At 57.9% G+C, this 23,516-nt stretch overlaps 1 long non-coding RNA gene across 1 annotated transcript; it reads left to right on the forward strand.

Moving 5' to 3' along the window:
• The first annotated feature begins 1,772 nt into the window (after positions 1-1,772).
• LOC127031051 (uncharacterized) lies at positions 1,773-21,710 on the forward strand. The gene is made up of 3 exons (XR_007768483.1): positions 1,773-2,021; positions 6,091-6,181; positions 21,544-21,710. It is a non-coding gene; the product is annotated as an uncharacterized LOC127031051 (long non-coding RNA).
• The last annotated feature ends 1,806 nt before the right edge of the window (positions 21,711-23,516 follow it).

Here is a 23,516-nt window from a genome sequence, read left to right on the forward strand (position 1 = left end):
AGCCAGGGACACACACTTGACTACAGCTGCTTCCTAGTCTCCCAGAAGCATTTTCACCTGTTACTGAGGGCAGCTCTCAGACCACCTGCCATCCGCCAAGCCACGGACACATGGACACTCCCTGTAGCCCTCACATGGGGGCAGAGGAACCATCCCCTTGATCCCCCTGGCCCCATGGGAGAAGGAAGGGAGCTCCACCCTGAGGGAGGTGCATTAGGGGACACATGGACGTGCACACGGCAGGGGACTGCAGGACCTGGTTACAGATGCAAGCCACGGGGTGTGTGTGTGAGCATTGAGTGTGCGTATGGCCAAGCAGGGGGCACACAGGGAGAAGTGGGGATGGTGCACACATGGTGGAGATGTAAAGCCCTGGTTGCTTTCTTCAAAGGGTTTCCCATTGCTTCTGAAGGCAGACAGGCGCCTTCTCCCCCTGAGGACTGGCTGCTGAAAACCCCTCCCGCCCTGAGGAAAGGCCCCAGGGCTGTGGGAGATTCCTCATCACTTGGGGTCTTTCCTTCCAGACTGGCTTTTTCTCAATTCCACTGTCGCTCAGTCAGATGCAACAGGCAGAGCTGGGAAGGCTGGAGGATGCAGGGGGTTCCCTGCCCTGTTGTGCAGCTCCCACAAGATGATCAGAATGTGCCCTACAAATGTTTTTTTTTCCTCCTACTGATAATAGCCCACCTTAATTGATTAGTCTCATTAGAGTTGGTATGGCAACACCATTTTTTCATGTTCTCCGTGAATATATGTTTTCCTACTGTATTTTCCACTGTATACATCTGATGAAGTGGGTTTTAGCCCACAAAAGCTTGTGCCCAAATATTGTTAGTGTCTGTGGTGGGGCAATGACTCACCAGTACAGCGCCTCCTGCTGGTTGTCCAGGAAATTAGCTCTTTTCAGCCACGAGCACCCTCTGCCAGCTGCTGTCTCTCCTGCCGCTGGCCCCGTGTCCCTCCCAGACCCCGGTGCCCTTCTAGATGAGGGTTCTGCCCCCTGGCAGTCCCCCCCTTCCTGGGGAACCCCCACTCCTTATCCCTCCCTTGCCTCAGTGGCAACTGTCAGTCACTGTCTAGCCCCCGCTCCCTGGGGCAGACAGCAGTTTGTACACCACTCATCATCAGCGGGGGTGGGGGGGAGACCTGCTGCCTCTGCCTGAGTCTAGGCAGCCCCTCTGCAGCCCTAGGACCTTCCACGGGCCCTGCAGCCTGGGGATGTGCTAGGCGAGAGCTCCCCAGCTCCCTCTGCCCTTCTCCAGCACTGCCCCACCCTAGGTACCCTTCTCCACTCCCTGACAACCAGGTCCTTCTCTCTCTATGTAGCTAGAGAAACAATGTCTTGGTGTCTGGCCCCAGCCCTCTTATAAGGGCCAGCTGGGCCCTCATTAAGCCAGTCACAGCTGTGGCTGCTTTCCAATCAGCCCAGCCTTTCCCCTGCCCCAGCTCTCTTCCAGGGCTGTTTTAAGCCCTCCCGGGAAGGTGCGGGTGATCACTCCACTACAGCAGCAAAGAGTCCTGTGGCACCTTATAGATTAACAGACATATGTAGGTAGATAGCAGTGGATTTTTCACCTTTAGTCCATCTGGTATGATGTCCATCCATTTGCATTTGGAAAGGAAGATGATATCTGTCTGTGCTGCTGTCACGGAGTCACCGGGCGATGCTCTGGAACAGCTCCCCACCAAGCCAGTCAGGACTTTGGGGAGCCTCCTCTCCCTTGGAGCAGACTTGTTCGGGGCAAGAAGCTCACACGTCTTCACCTCCTGGGTCTGTCCTTGGAGCATTCAGCATCCTCTTCCCCTCCGTGCGCTTCCCACAGTGAGTCCACCCCAGCGGGGTCCTGGGGAAGCCACAGGGTCCTGCACCCCCACTTCGCAGTCAGACGTGACTCTCAGCCAGCCAGTAACACAGAGGTTTATTCGATGACAGGAACAGGGTCTAAAACAGAGCTTGTAGATACAGCGAACCGGACCCCTCGGCCGGGTCCATTCTGGGGGGCAGTGAGCCAGACCCCCAGGTCTGCCCTCCACCCTTGACCCCAGCCAGTTCCAGACTAACTACCCCTCCCAGCCCCTCCTCTCTCCTCAGCCACTTTCCCCGGACCAGGAGGTCACCTGATCCCTTTGTCTCCAACACCTTTAGCTGGCACCTTTGCAGAGGAGGGGCCCAGGCCATCAGTTGCTAGGAGACAGAGGGTCAGGCATTTAGGTGCACTGGCCCTTTGCTCTGCCAGATACTTAAGAACTGCCATGGGGACACTGAGGCACCAACACAGTACTCAGAGAAAACATTATGAACTTTCCCAGTTCGTCACATCCATTAAGAACTTTCCCAGTTCGTCACATCTCTCCCCCCTTCGAGACCGAACTGAGCGAGGTCACTCCAGCCAGTGACCTGGGGAAGTTCGAACCCACCAATGTCCCCATGGATGCCCCAGCATCTCTCACATCTCTTGGTGTGAGTTACACCAGGACAGTCCAGTCTCACGCCCTCCCTTAGGTCGGGTGTGCTTGATGGCACTTGCAGACCGCATATGGGAAGGTTTATGCAGCCCACACCCTTTGCCACCCCAGTGCCCCTGGGGTTCAAACTGGGACGGGGTCTTCTCCCAGCACTCTGGGCTGTGATTCTGGCTCCCTTGGTTAAGAGCCCCCATCTTGGCCTTGGCCAGCTCTGGGCTTGGGCAGCCGCTTCCCACTTTGTGGCCCAGACACAACACCTTTGCCGTCCCCCCTTACACTTTCCAGCTTTCACCGTCAGTCCCTGTGACGAACTGGGAAAGTTCTTAATGTTTTCTCTGAGTACTGTGTTGGTGCCTCAGTGTCCCCATGGCAGTTCTTAAGTATCTGGCAGAGCAAAGGGCCAGTGTACCTAAATGCCTGGCACTCTGTCTCCTAGCAACTGATGGCCTGGGCCCCTCTCCTGCAAAGGTGCCAGCTGAAGGTGTTGGAGACAAAGGGATCAGGTGACCTCCTGGCCCGGGAAAGGGGCTGAGGAGAGAGGAGGGGCTGGGAGGGGTTGTTAGTCTGGAGCTGACTGAGGGCAGACGTGGGGATCTGGCTCACTGTCCCCCAGAATGGACCCGGCCGAGGGGTCCGGTTCTCTGTACCTACAAGCTCTGTTTTAGACCCTGTTCCTGTCATTGAATAAACCTCTGTTTTACTGGCTGGCTGAGAGTCACGTCTGACTGCAAAGTGGGGGTGCAGGACCCTGTGGCTTCCCCAGGACCCCGCTGGGGTGGACTCGCTGTGGGAAGCGCACGGAGGGGCAGAGGATGCTGAATGCTCCAAGGAGACACCCAGGAGGTGAAGACGTGTGAGCTTCTTGCCCTGAACAAGTCTGCTCCAAGGGAAAGGAGGCTCCCCAAAGTCCTGCCTGGCTTGGTGGGGAGGAGTTCCGGAGCATCGCCCGGTGACTCCGTGACAGTCCCACCTCCTTGAGGCAGCCCAGCCCCCTCTTCACCTGGGACACCTGTTCCTCCCAGGTCTGGCTAAAGATGCACATGTTATCAGTGTCTGCCAGGGCCAAGTTCTCCATCGCCCTTTGCATGTCTAAAATCTCCCCAGGCCTAGGCATGGGGTCGGCATCGGACACTGTGATGGCTTTAAGCTTCTGATAGCCCCCACAAAACCAGATCATCCTGTCTCCCTTGGGGATCAGCCCCACGGGTGAGGCCCATGGGCTGTAAAATGGCTGGATCCCATCTAAAGCCAGCATGTTCCTGACCTCTCTCTCCAGGATCTGGTCTGCTTTCCCAGTGACTCTGAACGGGGAACACCTGATGGGGAGATTGTTTCCCACCTCAGGGAAGAGATCCCCCAGGGGTCTTCCCCCTTCTCCATCCAATCCTCCCCCTTCAGGTCCAGGGGTCCCCTCACTCTCCTCCCATCCAGCAGCTCAAATGGGAAGAACCCTGTGGATTCCTGGGGCACCACCAGCTGCCTCCCGATTCCCCCCAGTTCTACTTCCCCTTGGGGAGCCCATTCCCGGTACAGGAATCCCTTCTCCTGCAGGACTCTGTCCCTGCAGCCTTCCCCAAGGAGGTTTGCAGCGCTGTGGCCAGCAAGTTCCCTCAGCTTCTCCAAGGAGGGATCCCTCTGCAGCTCGGTCTGGGATTCAGCAGCTGGGGCAGGGAGTGGGACCTGCTCCCTCTCGCTGGCTGGGCCTGGGGTCACAGCCCCCCTGAGCCCTGTCCCTGGTAGCTCCCTCCCTGCTGTGTAATCACTTCCCAGCAGCATGTCTGGACCAGGCAAACCTGTTTGGCAGCTGACCTGCCCTGCCTGGGTGTCCCCCCACTCAGCTGGGATCTCAGCTCCCCCCCGTGCTCAGTGCTGCCCTTGCTGTCCCGGGGGGGGCAGGCAGCGAGCTCTCTGCTCTGGTCACAGCATCAGAGCCAGCGTGAGCCCCCTCTCCGGTGTGCAGGGGGGCGGGGAGCATCTCTCCCTCCCACTCAGCCCCAGGGGGCTGGTTACAGGTAGGCAGGTATCCTGAGCCCAGCAGCCCCTCCCCCCTGCCAGCCGGGTCGTTTGCATTTTCACTGCCCATTTCCATCCTAGCCAATTGGTTCCCTGGATTTGAATTCAAACCCTCGGCCATTACAGGAGCGGGGCCTGGATCCTGTCCCAAGGGGAGACAGTCACCCCCCAACAGGGCCTCCCAGCTGATATCCTGGAGAACCCCAACTACCAGCCAGCCCGACCCCTCCTGGGTCTGCACAGGGATCTGGGCCATAGGCAGGGCAAGGGGCTTCACCCCAGGGAACTTCACCCAGGTCCCACAGTCCCTCAGCATCTGGGGCTGCACCACCACAGTTCTCTCTGTCCCAGGGTGTTGCCCCTGCAGGCGTGTTTCCCCACTGTCCCCTGGGCAGCCCCCTATGTCTCTCTGCTCCACTATCACCAGTCCACGCTGCTGCTGCTTCTCCTGCATCTTTTCCTCGGGCTCTTGCTTTCTCTCACGGTCCTCTCGCTCTCTCGGGCTCTGCTCCCATCCCATCCGTCTCCAATCTCCTGATCGGGAACCCAATCGTGAAGACCCTCGTCTGATTGGGGACCAGACTCCCAGGGATGCCTGGCTGATGCTCCAGCTGCTCTCAGATCCTCTTGTGACCCCATCTGGGCCAGGAATCTGCTCCTCAGAGCGGTCCTCTTCCTCCAACTGCACGATTAACTGTGCCTTGGTGAATTTCCCCATGCGTAACCCTCTCTTTGTGCACAGGATCACAATGTCCTTCTCAAGGAGATGGTGATAGGCCATCACTTCACCGTTCCCAAGTGGCTCTGGACTCACAGGCCTGTGTGCTCTTGGCTCCCCCATGGTTTCCAGGAAGAACCCCTGGTGTGCCAGCCCTTCTCGTGATCACCACCTCTTTGCCAGGGTCGAGCTGCAGACTCCTCTGCCCCTGGGACCGCTCGCTGCAATTCCCAGGGGAACCCTGCTACTGCAAAATCCTTCTCTCTCCCAGGGTCGAGAGGCAAGCTCCTCCGCCCCGAGACTGCTCGCTGCAGTCTTCAGGGGGACCCCGTTACTCCAACAGTCCTTCTCGCTGGTCACACACTCCCAGAGGTTAACCGCCCCCTGAAACCGTTCCTCTCTGAGCCTTCAGCATGCCTGGTCCTCATTATCCCTCCTCTGTTTTACTGCTGCCCAGTCACTTACTGCAAGCAGCGCCATTCACGGGGTGCAGTACATCCCACCGCTACCACCAGTTGTCACGGAGTCACCAGGCGATGCTCTGGAACTGCTCCCCACCAAGCCAGGCAGGACTTTGGGGAGCCTCCTCTCCCTTGGAGCAGACTTGTTCAGGGCAAGCAGCTCACACGTCTTCACCTCCTGGGTCTCTCCTTGGAGCATTCAGCATCCTCTGCCCCTCCGTGCGCTTCCCACAGCGAGTCCACCCCAGCGGGGTCCAGGGGAAGCCACAGGGTCCTGCACCCCCACTTTGCAGTCAGACGTGACTCTCAGCCAGCCAGTAAAACAGAGGTTTATTCGATGACAGGAACAGGGTCTAAAACAGAGCTTGTAGGTACAGCGAACCGGACCCCTCGGCTGGGTCCATTCTGGGGGACAGTGAGCCAGACCCCCAGGTCTGCCCTCCACCCTCGACCCCAGCCAGCTCCAGACTAACAACCCCTCCCAGCCCCTCCTCTCTCCTCAGCCCCTTTCCCGGGCCAGGAGGTCACCTGATCCTTTTGTTTTCAACACCTTCAGCTGGCACCTTTGCAGAGGAGGGGCCCAGGCCATCAGTTGCTAGGAGACAGAGTGCCAGGCATTTAGGTGCACTGGCCCTTTGCTCTGCCAGATACTTAAGAACTGCCATGGGGACACTGAGGCACCAACACAGTACTCAGAGAAAACATTAAGAACTTTCCCAGTTCGTCACAACTGCTTTTACAGATCCAGACTAACACGGCTACCCCTCTGATCCCTGACACCCCGCACAGTCTCTGAGGTCCTGGAACCCAATAGATACAGTCTCTAAGGTGCCACAAGGATTCCTCGTTCTTTTTGCTGATACAGACTAACACAGTTACCACTCCCCTTAATCCCAGGGACTCTCTGACCGTTCTCACGGGGCCTTGGGCCCAGATTCAGAGGTGATGGCTGGCGTCCAGGTGCCCAGCTCATGTCTCAAATCAGGCACAAAAACTGATGGCCCCTTTGGCAAGCTCTAGCCTTGGCCTCCCATTTCTTACAGAAAGTCACCCAATTCTATGGCTCCAGGCTCTGGGCTGGCCGAGGCTGCTGTCTGAGCCCTCCCCACGTGGGATCAGCCTCTCTCCCTCTGCCTTCCCTTCCCAGCCCCAGGAGTAACTGACTGGATGGACAGGGTGCACACAGGCGAGTGCGTTTGTGCATGCATACGGGGTGCACGTCTGAGAACTGCTGAGGGAAGCCAAGCGGAGGAGATAAGTTTGGGGAGTTGTTCTCAGTGTGGCGAGGTTTATGTTAAGCAAATAAAATGCAGAGTGGTTAATGCTGCTGTTTTGTGAAACTTTAATCTCGCCCCTACCCAGCTTTGTCTCTGGACAATGATTTCTTTGTTGCCAGCAGTGAGAGCCCCTCTTCCTATGCACTGGAGATGTGTGTGAGTGGGAGATAACATCATCAGACCCCATGCGGCAGCCTGCAGCTTCATTCTTTGCTTATTGGCTTTCTTCTGTTTATCTAGAAATAATTGCAGGGACACAATAGACTTTTAAGGCTGCTGAACAGTTTCTCTCTCTGCAGTAACTGTATTGCCTCTGTGCTGCCACCTTATCTGCTTGTAGAAGGATGAGGGTGGGGAAAATATTTACTGCTGGGAATATTTGTCATCTGCAAATTACCTCTGCTTCTAATCCACAGCAGGGATGGAAAGTGACAAACCTGACCAAGATTACTGAGACATCATGGCTGCTGGGATTCCACACACTGCCTCCAAACACGACCAGCCTGCTCCAGAAAAGCCTGGGGAGGTTAACGGGCTATCGGCAAACCCAGCCTCTCCCCAATGCTGAGGAGGAACATTCCTTCAGACAGAGTCTCAGTACACGGTGACCAGGAAGCAGTGACTGCTGATGCACGGGGTCCCAGTGCAGGTGTGCCTGGGAAAGCACCAAGGTGCAATTGCCTGGAATTTAAACCTGAGAGGAAAATTCTCAAGAGTCAGGGCCACATTCGCTGCCTGAGGCGCCTTCCAACCGAGCTCGAAGGAACTGTGGGTCTCTCCGGCGGGGCAGTGCCAAGGCAACACCCAGGGAGAGGGGGAAGGTTAACTCCACACACAGTCCTGCCAATCCGAATCATAGTCGCAAGGAGAGGAGGGAGGGGCTGGCACTTGGGGCGCTGGCCTCGGACTCAGGCCAGCTGGGGTCAGTCCCAACCCTGGCAGACTTTCTGCCAGCCCTTGGGTAACTCTCAGAGGCTGGGCCACGTGGATAAGAACCCTGCCTTCCCCTCCCTGGTCTCTTTGAGGAAGGGCCCATCACCCACCCCCGATCTCAGCCGAGCCTGGCACAATGAGACCTACCTACCTTAGTCAGGGTCTTTGCAGGGCTCTTCCCTGTCGAGCCAGGGTGGAGGTTCCCAGTCACATGCTGTCACCCAGCCATGGGCGAGGTCCCTCCGTCCAGGACACTGGGCTCCCAACATGTTCAACCCACTGGCTTCCCTGGCTCTCAACAGGCTGCAGCACTGTCTCCCCTGGCAAGCTGCCTGGGCACAAGATCTGTCTGTCCCGCCTTCACCAGGCCTCCAGGACCAGTGCTGACCCCCAGACTCCCTACTAGTTCATGCCCAACCTTTGCCAGAGCTCCAACCACGAGGGCCACTCTGGGTCTGCAAGTCACCCCTCCAGGGCATGTGACAGTAAAGCAGAGACACCCAGCCAGACATGGCACAAGTTCTACTGTGACAGCACAGGACACAGAGACGGACAGACCTGCAAACCCTGCCTCAGCTTCAGATCTCTGGGGTCCTTCTCCTGCAGCTCACGGCTTCTTCACGAACCAGGAAGCCTCACTTTCCTGCTCTCCTCCAGGGCAGCTTCCTTGGACCTCAGCTGGTCCCCCAGTTAAGGAGGCCACCCTGCCTCTCTCACCTGCTCCATGAGCCCTGCACCATCTCAAATCCAGCCACTAGCAGCTTGACCCCAACCCCAGCCCTGCAGACAAACTGGTCAGGCTGGGTTCCCTCCTTCACATACCCATTGCTCAGTGCCCAGGGCACAGGCGTTAAGGTTAAGGACTCCCCTTGTTCTGGGCTGAGGAACATGTGATACAGCACATGGCTGACTGCACATCTAATCAGCCAGAATTTGTAAGTTCTACACAGGCTCCCCAAGCTACCCCCACAGCCCAAGCCAGAACCACGACCAGCTAGCACAAGTTAGACCAGATAGACACAAAGCCCCATGCCCACCCTCACAACACTCGACTGCCCAGCCCGTGGCAAGGCTGCCGCGCAGTTCCCTTAGCTAACCAAGCTGCAAGGTATGTGTGTACTGTGACGCTGGGTGCACACAAACACCCAGGGCGTTCGCCAGCTACAGGAACTCTGCAGCCTCAGGCTGCACCCCAATCCACACACCCAGACTCAACCTGGAACACCCTTTGCCCTGCCCCTGCTGAAACACCTCCCTCCAGAGAAACCCTCAAACCACCATCCACTGCCTTGCCATTCATTCCTCTCTGCAGCACAGCCCCCACAACGGCAGTGGTACCGTCCCGCTGAATCTGTGCCAGCTCTTGCGTTCTGTGACCTCCCATATGCGCAGGAAGAGAGCGGTGGGTGCAGCCCTGCTCAGACAGGCAGCGAGCTGGCGGCCATCAGACCCCAGTGTTCATTAAGATTCCTTGTCTACATCAGCCAGAGCTTTTTGTAAAGCACTTACCACTGCAGTGTCTGAGAGCTGCTCTAACTGATGTGACACCAATTATTCAAGTATCATTAAGACAAAGCTAATGGCTCTATGTATCCAAACCTCCTAGGCCCAGTTCATGAAATTATAACTCTGCCGTGAACAGAGCCAATGTTAGCACACGGGCCCATCAGCCATACAGCTGAATTCATCCAGAGCCACAGAGAGCCCCCGTCTCCCCATGAGCGCCCCGCAGCCGCAGACTCAGCCATCTTGTGCCGGCAGCGCAGTAAGAGGGCTAGCCAGGCCAAGGTCATAGATGGTGACTCCACTACGATTAGGGTGTTCGCAGCCATAGTCTGGGAGCTCCTGACGGCCACTAGGAGACGGCTTTGATCCAAGAATACACCTTCTGCATCAGAGGCCTGGCCCTGCTGCTCTCAGTGACACGCATCAGAGCTGGCAGCCTCTGGCTTGGCATATGGATGAGGCAAGGGAAGGTGGCTGACATCACTGCAGGGGCAGAGTTAAGGTTGCTCAGATTGCACAGCTAGCAAAGCTTTTGGTCTGGGGATTGACTGAATGCTGGGAAAAGCAGCTCACTGGATATGAGACTGGACTGTTCAATTAAACGATGCCAGGATGCCTGGAGCACGGTGCCAAGAGCCTGGCATGGGCAGCACTTTGTGTTTTTATAAACAGTGAAATAAACATCAGCTGCTAAGAACGGCACTGACGCTCTCTGGGGTGGTGCAGGGGCCTTTGGGCTGGCAGAGCAGGGCAGGGGCTATTCTTCAGAAACAACTTCTGTCCTCTACCTCTCTCAGTGCTTGGTCTGAGACCGCCAGACTCGGAGGCGGGGACCTCCTGGGGCCGGGCCTGTACTTGTGTCCCCAGGGCATTTCCAGGGAGGGACAGTCACCAGCAGGCTCAGGGCTGGCACCCAGCAGCCAGAACTTCGTAAAAGTTGAAGGAAATCAAACAAAAACACTTTTAGCCCTGAAAGTCTGGCAAAGAGCCACCGCCAGAGCTCGGTAGCAGCACCTCGCACCAGCCCCCCCAGCAGCACAGACAAGCCAGGGGCAGGTCAAACCACAGCAGGAGCAGGGCCTGCCTGGAGAAGCAGCCTGGGTAAACTGGAGTAAGCCTCCATCCCCACCACCAGGGACAAGCTGCCCGTGTCAGGAAAGGAAACAAAGCCCCACCGTCTAACAAGGGGCAGAAATTGGGCCGGCCCTTTGCTATGCTGGGCAAACAGTCTCCCCACGGGCTGGCTCCCTGCACAAATCCCAGCCCCCAGGTCTCTGCTTTGGAAGGGCCCAGCAGGGCGAGGTTCGGGCTGCTGCGTCCCCCAAGGCTGTGAAGAGGGGAGTCTAGACCTGCAATCTCAGTGGGAAAAGCCTGCTCAGGCCGCGTCTTAGTCCATCAGGAAGCAGCAGCGATGCAGCAAACATAAGAGTCTTGTTCAGCTTTAGCAGTGAAGAGTCCTGTGGCACCTTATAGACTAACAGACGTTTTGGAGCATGAGCTTTTGTGGGTGAATACCCACTTCGTCAGATGCATGTAATGGAAATATCCAGGGGCAGGTATATATATGCAGGCAAGCTAGAGATAATGAGGTAGTTCAATCAGGGAAGATGAGGCCCTGTTCTAGCAGTTGAGTGAAAACCAAGGGAGGAGAAACTGGTTTTGTAGTTGGCTAGCCATTCACAGTCTTTGTTTAATCCTGAGCTGATGGTGTCAAATTTGCAGATGAACTGAAGCTCAACAGTTTCTCTTTGAAGTCTGGTCCTGAAGTTTTTTTGCTGCAGAATGGCCACCTTAAGATCTGCTATTGTGTGGCCAGGGAGGTTGAAGTGCTCTCCTACAGGTTTTTGTATATTGCCATTCCTGATATCTGATTTGTGTCCGTTTATCCTTTTCCGTAGCGACTGCCCAGTTTGGCCGATGTACATAGCTGAGGGGCATTGCTGGCATATGATGGCTTATATTACATTGGTGGACGTGCAGGTGAATGAACCGGTGATGGTGTGGCTGATCTGGTTAGGTCCTGTGATGGTGTCACTGTTGTAGGAGAACACTTCAACCTCCCTGGCCACACTATAGCAGACCTTAAGGTGGCCATCCTGCAGCAAAAAAACTTCAGGACCAGACTTCAAAGAGAAACTGCTGAGCTTCAGTTCATCTGCAAATTTGACACCATCAGCTCAGGATTAAACAAAGACTGTGAATGGCTTGCCAATTACAGAATCAGTTTCTCCTCCCTTGGTTTTCACACCTCAACTGCTAGAACAGGGCCTCATCCTCCCTGATTGAACTACCTCATTATCTCTAGCTTGCCTGCATATATATACCTGCCCCTGGAAATTTCCACTACATGCATCCGACGAAGTGGGTATTTACCCACAAAAGCTCATGCTCCAAAACGTCTTTTAGTCTATAAGGTGCCACAGGACTCTTCGCTGCTTTTACAGATCCAGACTAACACGGCTACCCCTCTGATACTTGTTCAGCTTTGCCGTTCAGCTTTGAAACTCCCACCTGTCAAAGCCACATGAGCACTGGAGAACTGAGATGCTACAGGTGCTGCCGAGAGAGATGATCTGAATTCCTGTGGGACATCTGCCCTCTCTGCAGTCTGGAAGGGGACCCAGCTAGTGGGGGATAGGCCTAGAGGACCCACCTGGTCAGCACAGGTATCAATGACCCAAGGTGTTGGCAGGGGAGGCCAGTCACCGACCCAGGCAGACAGAGCGGCAGGCAGGGGTGCACAGTGCAGCACAACAAGCACCTGCTCACCCTGTCTCTGGGCCCCAGGCTCTAAAGCCGAGAATCTGCCAAGAGCTCCGCCACCTACCGCTCACCTGCCCAGCAATGCGCAGCCTGGCCTGAGCTTTGGCTGTGGGTACAGGTTATACGTTGACGAATGCTCAAGGCAGAACCCGCCCTGCCTTCCACAGCAGCTGCCGATGGATCCGGCAGGAGCCCGTCGCTGGCTGCCATACCTGCAGCTTGCTGTTCACTTGCCTTTTGCTTCCGTCCTGGGGAAGGGCCAAGGCGCTGCCCTGCACTCACTCCTAGCACCAGGACATGACAAGCAGGAATGGTTTTCTTGCTTATATTTGCTCTGCTGGTAACATTAAGCCCAGGGATCTTGGTCCAGTGCAGAATCAGTTAAATATTGAGCACGTTCTGTACTGGGGCCCTGCTGCACCCCAGTCTGGCACTGGCAGAGGAGCATTTTCTCCATCTCCCTGGCAGCTGCCGGGGGCAGCCAGCTAGAGCAAATGGGGGGGGGTGGAATGTGCCCCCCGAGCCAGGGAATCAAAGAGAACAGCTCACTCTGCACATCTGCCCAGAGCAGTGTTACATCGGCCTCCGAGGCAGCTGGTGCCTGTCGGAGAGTGGAGGCTGCACTGGATGGGCCTCAGGGCTGACCTAGCCTGGTGATGCCCGGGGTTCATCCATGGTGTTGGCATGCAGAGTCTCCCAGCCCCTCTGGGCCCAGCAGCACTCAAACAGATCAGCTGAAGGGGAGAAGCGAGTGGTCCTTTCCCTAGCTGGCATCCTGTGCCATCCATTGCCCATGGCTCCAAGCTGGGCCAGGCAGCAGGGCAGCGCTGCTCGCACAGAGACGCTTCAGGCTGAATGCCAGGGAGCAGCCTTTGCGTTTTCATCTCACGCAGATTTGGTGAAGGGTAGAAGGGCAAGAGGAGAGAGGCCTCATCACGGCCTGGACACACACACACCTGTCCTCAGTGGCACCGAGCTCGGCACAGCAACTCCGCCTGTCTCCATGTTCCCGTCACCTCCAGGCTGCGGCATCCCATGGGCTTGGCCAGGAGCCCTGGGCCACCTGGCAGCCTGTGGCCCTTAGCACAGGCACAGCGTGGCAGCCAGAGTCCAATGGCCCTCATGCCCCCTGACCAGAAACCACCAGAGCCAGGTGGTTTTCCAGCTCTCCCCAGCTGCACCACGAGCGCCAAGGTGCCAGTGAAGCTGCAGCCAGGCAAGTGAAAGGGCCGTCGATCCATGAGGGCATTGTCCCAGTGCGCGCTGCCCGCCGGGTCACAAGGTTGCGTCAGTTCGTTCAAGGCTAAACGGGAAGGAGTGTTTCAAGGGCAGTGGCCTGGCGAGGCTGGTTTGGATCCCGTGGCTGGGAGGCGCAGAGCCCGCCTCAGCTTTTTCGTCGCCACGGTTCCCATTAAAGCAGGGAACAGCAAGGTCAGGAGGCTGAGGCAGCTGCCAAGGTTCAAAGGCAAAAATCAAACAGCCGCCATCAGCACGAAAAGTTTCGCTGCAGAAGCCGCTTCCCAAGCTGGAAAATCAAATAGCTCTGCACTTTCTTTGTCGGTGGCCAGGACTGGAGGACATGCCAGGACCCTGGGCAGCACCACGTACCACTGGCTGTTCATAGAAACCAGTTCATTCCGTGAAGGCGGCACCACAGAGGGGGCTGCAGAGCCCGCGCTTGCCCCACTGTGCTAGATGCAGCTGCTCTAGGCAGTGCCCATGCAGCAAGCAGAGACTCCAGGCAATGGCATGCAGGGACCGAGGCCTGGTGCTCGCTGCACATGCCCTGTGGACCAGAGCGGCTGGGTTAGCTCCAAGCTGTGCTTTCCTAATGGGCTGGTCATCTCCCTGCTCTGTGGGCTCTCGCTGGATCTGGTGCTGCCAGCCGAGAGGGGTGTGGGCAGAAAAAGAGCTGCAGGACCTGCTGGCAGTGTGGGCACCACGGGGCTTTCTATAGAAATTGCCTTCTCACTGGCAGAGCTGTCCTGCTGCAGGGCACAAGGGACTCACTCCCTTCAAAGCCACTCTCCCCTGCACAAACTTGGCACCTGTGCTGCCTCCTGTTGGGGCTGAGGGGAAGTCGCTGCACTTCCCTGGCCGTGCATAGGTTTTAGACGGGTCATGTTGTCTGCAGGGAGTCTCAGAAAGAGGAGAAACCTCCCTCCCTGGATGCCTCCTCAAGCACATGCAGGGAGGGGCCCGGGGAGGCAGGGGGAGACAAATGCAGCCCCTCATGTGCAGGGAGGGGCCTGGGCCGAGTGGTGGCAGGGGGGTTGAAGCCCATGGGCGCAATGGGCATCTCATTAGCCTGACTTCATGCAAGCGCAGATGGGGGGCTGGAACCATGTGTGCAGTGCGGGTGTGGAGAGCCACTGACCCCGACTCCCCAGCTCCCACTGCCCTGGCACAGAAGAGGAACCTGCTCTCACAAACAGCGGGCCCTAAATGCCCTCAGCTCCCACTGATGTTAGAGGGGGCTGCGGTGCTCAGCACCCCCAGAATCAGGTCCTGGGCCACAGGCACAAGCCCAGACAGTCCCCTGCGGAGAGAGCAGCAGGGGGAGCTGCCACCAGCAATGCTGCCCCGCGTCCTACAGCGCCTCCTGCTGGCAGGGGACTGGAGAATATGGGCCGTAGGCTGGCAGGCCCCAGTACCAGCATGCCAGTGCTGGCTGCTGCTCAAGAGTAGGCAAGGGAAGAACGGGTGAGATTGTGGCAAAGGCGGAGAGGGACGCGCCGCCTCCCTGTTGGTGTCAGCGCAGCACCCCTCCACCACCAGCCCAGCTGGACTTACACCCCGTTGAGGACTTACACCCCGGACTTACACCATCGCTCATTGTTTAAAGACTCTCATCTGCAGCTGCACTGGGAACCTCTGAAAGAGCTTCACAGGGAAGAAGGAAATCTATGATCCAGTTCTGAAGCCCCAGTCACATCAGAGGCTGATCCGTCTTCCCGGGCCTGAGGATGAAATTAAATTATTGTAAAATAAATCTGTAAAAACGATGAAAAGACCAACAGCTGGCGGTGGGGGAGGGGCACAGGAATGCACCGGCCGCCATGACGGATGGGGCTCCCCAAGTGAAAAAGCGCCAGGGGCCGGGCAGTGCCGGATTTTTTCACTGTAATCTCACTAAAGAGATGTTGTTTACAGGGAAAGGATTCTTGGGGAAGGAAATTGCATTTCAAGGTTAAAGGGAAAAAATGGACTGAGTTTTCCAGGGACCGGGGTTATGTACCAAACGGTCCCACCTAGAGCAGAGTGTGTGACTCCCTGGGGTGGAGGCCAGGGGACAGACCAGAGCAGGGAGGTGCCACCGTGCCACGTGTGCCCACACCGGAGGGCTCAGCAGCTCCTCATTGGCACTGACTGTGGCTGTCCCATTGCCGACCATCGCAGGGAGCAGGGCCTCCGGCTGCAGTTCCCGGCCCTGCTGGGCACAGGCGGAGGTGGGGCCGAGGACAGGGCTGTGCGGTGAGGATGGCGCCTAGCTGGCCAACATTCCCAATAGTGCACACACCCGGGGCCCAACACAGCTGTTCACGTCTGGGTACCTGCCGTGACTGGCATTTCACCATTGCTGCCCCCAGCTGGGTGGTCACTGCTGCCACAGAGCGTCTTGTGGCAGCACTTTAAACGTGTCCCAGTGTGGCGGCCAGGGGATGCCAGGCTGTGATACCTGTATCCGGGGGATGGCTGTGCCTTGGGAGGCCTGCCAGGAGCTGGCCCCAGGGAGAAGCTGTAGGTTAGGAGTCATTCTGTGGGTACATCTACACTGCCACGCGGGCTCACGGGGCTCAGGCCGAGGGGCTGTTTCATGCTGTGTAGACATCTGGGCTTGGGCTGGGGCCTGGACTCTAGGATCCTGAGGGTCCCAGAGCTTGGGCTGCAGCGCAAGCCAGAATGTCTATACCACAACTAACCAGCCCCTTAGTCCACTCCCCACAAGCCATCTCCTGGCACAGGCCAGGCACGGGTGTCTGATTGCTGTGTAGACAGAGCCTCTGCACCCTAGCACAGGGTCACTAGGAGCAAGCTGCTACCCAGCCTCATGTCAGGAGCCCGATTATCCCAGCTAATGCCAGGCAGAGGAGCCTGGGCAGTGTGTGCACCACAAAGTGAGCTGCATTGATCCAGCCCTGTAATATGATTAGTACAGAGCATCCCTGTTAAGTCCTGCAGGCCTGTATCAATCACCGTGCTAATTAGGGATGCAAACACCTCCAGTGGAGTGGGGCGGTGGAGCAGCCATCGCAGAAGTGTCCATTAGCAGCCACTGCCCAGCAACCTGCCATTGCCACCTGGCAGTGGCAGGAGGCTGTGCCACTCAGAGAGTGGCAGGTGGCACTGGGCTCAGGGGTTTGCAGCCAGCGCCAATTCGCCTTGGTCTTCTCTGAGCTGGCACGAGCCACATGCGCTCGGCTTCCCAAGGAATTAGGACCCTGCAGCCCAAACAGGCATTGCGGTGCTCAGTCCTCTCCAGACTCCAGCGCAGTCTTCAGGGCCATCTTCTCCAGGATCCCCTTGCTGTCTCAAAACTCGCTTCCTGGAGGGGGGGTTCTCAGGGGGCAAACAGAAGCTGGAGTTTGCAGGTTTGATCTCAGCCTCCAGACACATGGGACACAACACTCTGCTGGAGACTGGGGACCTGAGCCGCACTGAAGCCACAGATCCCTGCACCAGAGCCCTAGACCCTTTCTGTTATGGCAGCAACAGAAGTGACTTTGCTGCCACCTCCCACTGCCTCTCAGGGTGGACCCAGGCAGTGGGGTGAGGGGAGGAGGAACTGGCCAGTGCTGGAGACTCCTCAGCGGCACTGCACGCCACGAGAGGGAGCTCTGGCCCAGTGCGAGGGATATAGCCAGGGTCGAAGGGAGGAGCTGGTGGCAGGCAGGTGGGCTGGCGGGAGAGATGTACAGGTGGGTGGGTCCATGCCAGAGAGTTTGGACTCTGGCTCATGGCCCCATGGCTTCTGAGCACAGTCCCTGGTGCCAAGGGGTGCTCCACACACTGTTAAATGCCTCTCCCAGGGGTCGTTCTCATGAGCCCACTTCCCGTGCTCATTACCGCTGGTGGTGGCTGGTGTCCCTGGGGGTGGTAGGCTGCCAGCATTTCTGGAGCCCTCTGGGGGTTCACACAAGGGAATGTGGGTGTAAATTAGTCTCATAAACAGAAGCTGGAGTTTGCAGGTTTGATCTCAGCCTCCAGACACATGGGACACAACACTCTGCTGGAGACTGGGGACCTGAGCCGCACTGAAGCCACAGATCCCTGCACCAGAGCCCTAGACCCTTTCTGTTATGGCAGCAACAGAAGTGACTTTGCTGCCACCTCCCACTGCCTCTCAGGGTGGACCCAGGCAGTGGGGTGAGGGGAGGAGGAACTGGCCAGTGCTGGAGACTCCTCAGCGGCACTGCACGCCACGAGAGGGAGCTCTGGCCCAGTGCGAGGGATATAGCCAGGGTCGAAGGGAGGAGCTGGTGGCAGGCAGGTGGGCTGGCGGGAGAGATGTACAGGTGGGTGGGTCCATGCCAGAGAGTTTGGACTCTGGCTCATGGCCCCATGGCTTCTGAGCACAGTCCCTGGTGCCAAGGGGTGCTCCACACACTGTTAAATGCCTCTCCCAGGGGTCGTTCTCATGAGCCCACTTCCCGTGCTCATTACCGCTGGTGGTGGCTGGTGTCCCTGGGGGTGGTAGGCTGCCAGCATTTCTGGAGCCCTCTGGGGGTTCACACAAGGGAATGTGGGTGTAAATTAGTCTCATAAACAGAAGCTGGAGTTTGCAGGTTTGATCTCAGCCTCCAGACACATGGGACACAACACTCTGCTGGAGACTGGGGACCTGAGCCGCACTGAAGCCGCAAATCCCTGCACCAGAGCCCTAGACCCTTTCTGTTATGGCAGCAACAGAAGTGACTTTGCTGCCACCTCCCACTGCCTCTCAGGGTGGACCCAGGCAGTGAGGTGAGGGGAGGAAGAACTGGCCAGTCTCATAAGAGGCACCATGGCTACAGGGACACACTGGCAAACAGCCACTTCAGCTGCTAGATCAACGGGTCTCACTAGATCTCCAGGCATGAATCAACCATTGAGCCACCGCGCCAGGAAATCCCACACGTCCACCTATGCTGCCACCATCCCCCAGCACAGTCCTTGCCTGCGGCCCCAGGGACGTCGCCTACCCACACCCTGGTGCCCCAGCTCTCAGGCCAAGAAAAACATGTCTGGAGCAGGAGCTGCTAAGCACACACTGCCCTTCCCCAGCCCCAGCCCCAGCTCCAGCCAGATTTCTTACGCAGAGATCAGTCCCAGCACCCCAAAGCCGTTCTGAGGCCCGCACCGCTGCCCAGTGCCCTGGCTTTCAAGGCCCCAGTAGCAACAAGCCCCTAATAAACTTCCATGATCAGGCCCCATCTAATGCACCTGCAAGGCCCGGAGCATCAGATGGGCCCAGCACCCACAGCTGTGCCCCACATATACATCAGCAACCCACAATGTCCCTCCCAGAGGAGCCAGTTTTCCTCTGTCGATGCTGTATCAATGACTACAGCTTGTCTGATATGGCCTAAAGCTGCACCCCAAAAGCATGGCCTGGCACTGACTGTAGCCCATCGAGCTCAGTCAAAGTCTTTAGAGTGTGAGTGTCCTCGCCATACACCCCAGGGGCCCTGGAAAACCCCATGTAGCCTGATCTTGGGACAAGAACCGTATTTCCTCTGATCTGATTCATTGGAGAGCCTCTAACTCCTGTTAGCTACACAAGACTCTTAATCTCCTACAACCAGGCACAGGATCTTCCTGTAAATGCTAGAGAGCAGCCAGGTTAGTGGCTCCACGCCACGAGTGCTCCATGCCCCGGGGTGCAAGGTCTCTGCTTGCTGCAGAGCTGGTTCCTCTTCTCCCTGGAGCCACGGGCAGTGCAAACCCCAACTGAAGCTGGGAAGAAGGACATCCTGCTAAGTGTACCCAATCAGGCAGGAGTGACGAGTGACAGAGGGGCCTCAGCCGTCGCTTACCAAGCTGAAGCCAAAGGTCCCCACCACTTGGGGGGCAGTTGCAGGGTTCACAGATTTTTAAGGCCCTAAGGGGTCCAGTCTAACCTCCTGCAAAACCCCAGCCAGAGAACATCACCCAGGGACTCCTGCAGCCACCAGAGCTTCTGTTCCGTGGCATCCAGTCCTCATTTAAAGACTCCAGGCAACAGCAAATCCACCCTGGCTAGAGCCCTGCATGGCCAAGGATATTCGTGGTGATAAATCAGGATCCGTGGAGCCGCAAGGCTCTCCTAGGAACCGCAGTGACTAAAGGGGCAGAATATGGGGCTGCTGCTCCCAGGAGCCAGTGCCCTGCACCGGCAGTTCCACTGGTGCGGCTGTACCACCCGCAGCCCCGCCCAGCCCTGCCACGCAGCTCTCTGCATCTCCCATCTGGGGGTGTGCACACAGCTAACACAAGAGCGTGACCAGGGACAGCTGCTGCAGTGGGCAGGGCTGTGGGCTGTACAGCCGCGCTGGTGGAGCTCCTGGTGCAGGGCGCTGGCTCCTGGGAGCTGCAGCCCAGCGTTCTGTTCCTGTCGCCGCTGCGGTTCCCAGGAGAGCCTTGTGGGTTTCTATCCGCGCAGGGCTGAACTGTGGCCCTAGCTCAGCTGTGCCAATGGTTCATTCCCCTCTCTGGTAAAAGATGCACCTTAGCTCCAATCTGAATTTGCCTGGCTGCTGCTTCCAGCCACTGGATCTCGTTCTGCCTTTGTGAGCTCAGACAACTCCCCGCATGTAGCTACCTACACGCAATCCGTCTGTCAGCTGTTGTCTGCAGCAACTTCTCCTGACTCAAACACCCCCCACCCAGAAACCTGGGAAACAACATCCCACCTCAGGCACCCTGACAGGCTGGGCTCGCCAGCACCAGGCCTGGGGCTTTAACCCAGAGAGAGTTTTACTGGGGCAAACAGCCATTGCTAGACTGACAGTGTCGGGTAAGACTCTGCCTCCCCGGTACTTGGACAGTGCCGCCCCTTTCTCTCCACTCAGGGCTGCTGGACTCGGATGCAGATGGGTCAGGGCTCTCAGGGTGGGGTCAGGGCTCTGCCAGCTGCAGTGAGTTTCTTGTAGATAGGGAAAACTGCCCCACATTGCACTGGCCTCTCCGCTCTGCGCTGCCCATTGGTCTGCATCAGCTGCCACGCAGTGCTCTGCAGAGGGATCCGTAGCACCTGGGACCTCAATGGAGCAGCCATGCTAGCAGCATACAAAAGCCCTTTTCTCCTGTGTCAGCCACCCTCGCCCAACCCTGCCTCCCTGCACAGGCAGTCAGGGTGAGCCCAGGTGCATTCAGTGTCCAGCTCCTCTTCCTTCATTCCCCAGCAGGGCCATCAGCATTGAATCACCCCAAACTTCCGTGCACTGTACCCCGGTGCCCCCAGCAGTCCCAGAGCTGCAGTTCCCTTGGTTCACCACAGATGGCGGCTTAGCACTTTCCCCACTGAAGCCCCAGGCCACCCAGCCTCCCGTGGCCCTGCTCACCCCGGGGCACCGTAGCAAGCTACTGCAGGGCTCCAGGACTGAGCCCTCTCAGCTGGCCTTGGGCGGGTGGCACTTTGCTGGCCTCGCTCTGGGAGGCAGGTTTTCCAGCCCACAACTCTTTCCTGTGGCTCTTCTCTGAAATTCCCCATCTTTCACCATCCTTGTGGAAGGGTGGCCCCAGACCGGAGCTCAGCGTCTCGTGCTGGGCTCGCTGCACTGCGTACAATGGCCATGTTCCCACTCCTGTGGCTATTCCCTCGCCCAGGTGCCCCACGTCACACCCCGCTAGCAGCAGCATTGTGCCGGGCGTTTGTGCTCCGCGACCAGGAGCCCTGGGGGCTGCAGTCCAATGTACTGGCCTCAGATTAAGGTTTGGGTCAGGCCCACCATGCTCAGCACTTAGAGGCTTTACCTGCTGTCACGGAGTCCCCGGGCGATGCTCTGGAACTGCTCCCCACCAAGCCAGTCAGGACTTTGGGGAGCCGCCTCTCCCTTGGAGCAGACTTGTTCAGGGCAAGAAGCTCACACAGCTTCACCTCCTGGGTCTCTCCTTGGAGCATTCAGCATCCTCTGCCCCTCCGTGCGCTTCCCACAGCGAGTCCACCCCAGCGGGGTCCTGGGGAAGCCACCGGGTTCTGCATCCCCACTTTGCAGTCAGACGTGACTCTCAGCCAGCCAGTAAAACAGAGGTTTATTCGACGACAGGAACAGGGTCTATAACAGAGCTTGTAGATACAGCGAACTGGACCCCTTGGCTGGGTCCATTCTGGGGGGCAGTGAGCCAGACCCCCAGGTCTGCCCTCCACCCTTGACCCCAGCCAGCTCCAGACTAACCACCCCTCCCAGCCCCTCCTCTCTGCTCAGCCCCTTTCCCGGGCCAGGAGGTCACCTGATCCCTTTGTCTCCAACACCTTCAGCTGGCACCTTTGCAGAGGAGGGGCCCAGGCCATCAGTTGCTAGGAGACAGAGTGTCAGGCATTTAGGTGCACTGGCCCTTTGCTCTGCCAGATACTTAAGAACTGCCATGGGGACACTGAGGCACCAACACAGTATTCAGAGCAAACATTAAGAACATTCCCAGTTCGTCACATCTCTCCCCCCTTCGAGACCGAACTGAGCGAGGTCACTCCAGCCAGTGACCTGGGGAAGTTCGAACCCACCAAGGTTCCCATGGATGCCCCAGCATCTCTCCCATTCCTTGGTGTGAGTTACACCAGGACAGTCCAGTCTCACGCCCTCCCTTAGGTCGGGTGTGCTTGATGGCACTTGCAGGCCGCAGGTGGGAAGGTTTATGCAGCCCACACCCTTTGCCACCCCAATACCCCTGGGGTTCAAGCTGGGATTGGGTCTTTCCCCAGCCCTCCGGTCTGTGATTCGGGCTCTTTTGGTTAAGAGCCCCCATCTTGGCCTTTGCCAGCTCTGGGCTTGGGCAGCCGCTTCCCACTTTGTGGCCCAGACACAACACCTCTGCCGTCCCCCCTTGCACTTTCCAGCTTTTAACGTCAGTCCCACCTTCTTGAGGCAGCCCAGCCCCCTCTTCACCTGGGACACCTGTTCCTCCCAGGTCTGGCTAAAGGTGCACATTATCAGTGTCTGCCAAGGCCAAGTTCTCCATTGCCCTCTGCTTGTCTAGAATCTCCCCAGGCCTAGGCATGGGGTCGGCACCAGACACTGTGATGGCTTTAAGCTTTTGATAGCCCCCATAAAACCAGATCATCCTGTCTCCCTTGGGGATCAGCCCCACGGGTGAGGCCCATGGGCTGTAAAATGGCTGGATCCCATCTAAAGCCAGCATATCCCTGACCTCTCTCTCCAGGTTCAGGGGTCCCCTCACTCTCCTCCCATCCAGCAGCTCGAAAGGGAAGAACCCTGTGGATTCCTGGGGCACCACCAGCTGTCTCCCGATTCCCCCCAGTTCTACTTCCCCTTGGGGAGCCCATTCCCGGTACAGGAATCCCTTCTCTTGCAGGACTCTGTCCCTGCAGCCTTCCCCAAGGGGGTTTGCAGCGCTGTGGCCAGCAAGTTCCCTCAGCTTCTCCAAGGAGGGATCCCTCTGCAGCTCGGTCTGGGATTCAGCAGCTGGGGCAGGGAGTGGGACCTGCCCCCTCCCGCTGGCTGGGCCTGGGGTCACAGCCCCCCTGAGCCCTGTCCCTGGTAGCTCCCTCCCTGCTGTGTAATCACTTCCCAGCAGCACGTCTGGACCAGGCAAACCTGTTTGGCAGCTGACCTGCCCTGCCTGGGTGTCCCCGCACTCAGCTGGGGTCTCAGCTCCCCTCATGCTCAGCACTGCCCTTTCTGTCCCAGTGGGGGCAGGCAGCGATCTCTCTGCTCTGGTCACAGCATCAGAGCCAGCGTGAGCCCCCTCTCCGGTGTGCAGGGGGGCGGGGAGCATCTCTCCCTCCCACTCAGCCCCAGGGGGCTGGTTATAGGTAGGCAGGTATCCTGAGCCCTGCAGCCCCTCCCCCCTGCCAGCCAGGTCATTTGCATTTTCACTGACCATTTCCATCCTAGCCAATTGGTTCCCTGGATTTGAATTCAAACCCTCGGCCGTTACAGGAGCGGGGCCTGGATCCTGTCCCATGGGGAGACAGTCACCCCCCAACAGGGCCTCCCAGCCGATATCCTGGAGAACCCCAACCACCAGCCAGCCCGACGCCTCCTGGGTCTGCACAGGGTTCTGGGCCATAGGCAGGGGGAGGGGCCTCACCCCAGGGAACTTCACCCAGGTCCCACAGTCCCTCAGCATCTGGGGCTGCACCACCACAGTTCTCTCTGTCCCAGGGTCTCGCCCCTGCAGGCGTGTTTCCCCACTGACCCCTGGGCAGCCCCCTATGTCTCTCTGCTCCACCATCACCAG

The sequence above is a fragment of the Gopherus flavomarginatus genome, chromosome 11 (genome assembly GCF_025201925.1).
Source record: "Gopherus flavomarginatus isolate rGopFla2 chromosome 11, rGopFla2.mat.asm, whole genome shotgun sequence".
NCBI lineage: Eukaryota > Metazoa > Chordata > Testudines > Testudinidae > Gopherus > Gopherus flavomarginatus.